Consider the following 2,116-nt stretch of genomic DNA (forward strand, 5'->3'; position numbering starts at 1 on the left):
TGAGAGACATTTTGAGATTTTGGGTTACTTTCTCGAGATCAAAATTTAAAAAACAAAGGAACTATACGTATAAGACGCTCATCAGTCATATCACACCTAATCTTCTGCACCAATGCACAACAGCTAATTCAAACCCCCAATGATCATCTAGTGTTGAAAAATTGAGTTGAAACTTATAAGATTGTGGGAAAGAGCAATTCATGTATCTCTTGGCAAAAGAAACTTGGCAAAGAAAAATGTATTTCTACACTCGCTTCATAAACTGTTTGATATGTTGAGCTGCAAGTGTTCTATATTTCTGTGTTCAAAAACAGACTGTTCTCCTTCTAATAGGAGAAAAAATCATTCGTACATTGACTGCTGTTGCCCTCGTGAAAAGATAACTGTTTTAGAGCCAGACTTCATAAGGTCACAGAAATCAAAAACAGAAGGCCAAGGCAGTATGCAAATGGGCTGAACAGATTATGCATAAATGAATAGACAGATTACTTTTGTAAAAAGAAAGGAACTTATCAGAGCGAGGAAAGAAAAGAAGAGAATGAAGGGTGAAGAAGTGATGCAAAGAGAAGAACGGCATTACCATGATGTTTATCAGTTGTTTGATGATTCTTCTGAAAAAATGAAGTAACGTCAGATGATAATTATAAAGTCACTTCTGAGGCTTTACTAAAGAAAAGAAAACACAACACAAGAGACATTTTGAACATTGCATTAGCTAGTATTCGACACCATACTGGACTTCGTGAGACTGCGGAAATTGCATCTGCCGCTTGGGTAGATGCAGGCCTCATCACCCAAGAAGATTCATCCTTACTTATCATAATGAAATTAGAAGAGCACAACAAAAAATAAAGAATAAGATATCTGATCAACAAGAAAAAGATCTGAAAGAAGGAGGGCTCTCCTGTCTTTTATTTGATGGAAGAATGAATGAAACCAAAGTTAGGCTAGAAGTAGAGGGAGTAAACAGAAAATTTCCAAGTCTAATCAAAGAATAACACTACATTATCTGTTCTGAGCCTGGCGATCTGTTTTCATTTCACTTTACACATGAAACTGAAGAGGAAGAATGAAAAAGCATGTTGAGATAATAGATGATAATATATCATGGTGGCTTCAAGAGTGAGGCCTTAAAAATTCATTTCATCCGATTAGTGGAGATTCAACTTCGGCTAACACTGACTAAAAGAGAGATGTAATGAATCATTTAGTGATACAACTGGGAAGAGGACTTATATGGCGGGTGTGTGATTGACATACAGGTGAACTGCCCCTTCGTCACCTCATCCAAGAATTTGATGGCCCTATAAAACGCCACAATAAGTGGTCATTTACCATTATTAATATGCTGGATGAACCAACACACCTAGTAGTAAATGAAAAAAGAAATCGAAGGCTGATGTAGGTCTTCTCATTCCAGTATTACCAGAAGAAGTTGTCAAAGACCTTAGCACAGACCAATCCTACATTAATTGTATTGCATAAGGAATAAGGTCAGGAGAAGTACCAAAGTCACTAGCTCTGTTGGAAATTGGACCTGGCAGTCACAGTATTTGATTATATATAGCTATGCGCTTCTGCAGGATCTGAATTTTAAAACACAAATTAAAAGGACAAGTACGGGAAAACATGAGGTTAGTTATCAATTATATTATTAGTGTCTATCTTGCCAACTCGTTTAATGTGAAGCTCAATCCCAAGTGGGCCGATGGTCCCAATCACCTGTTGTTTCAATTGCAGCTTGTGAGAACACAAAGTGAAATAGTGAGAGACATTGTATTACCTCTGATGAAGATAACAGCTTCGTATGCTCGTTCAGAGGCAGTGCTACGAGACATGTTTTCCAGCCAGTGTGCAAAACTTCTCACTGTGTATTACAAATGATTTTTTTTTTATAAATTCATCTCCCAGACACATAGACATAAATAAAAATAGTGTGTGTGTGTGTGTGTGTGTGTGTGTGTGTGTGTGTGTGTGTGTGTGTGTGTGTGTGTGTGTGTGTGTGTGTGTGTGTGTGTGTGTGTGTGTGTGTGTGTGTGTGTGTGTGTGTGTGTGTGTGTGTGTGTATTTGTGTGTGCGTGTTTGTGCCCGCGTGTATGTGTGTATGGAACTCAAT

Source organism: Oratosquilla oratoria, chromosome 39 (genome assembly GCF_046742065.1).
Source record: "Oratosquilla oratoria isolate Oo_2021 chromosome 39, ASM4674206v1, whole genome shotgun sequence".
Lineage (NCBI taxonomy): Eukaryota > Metazoa > Arthropoda > Malacostraca > Stomatopoda > Squillidae > Oratosquilla > Oratosquilla oratoria.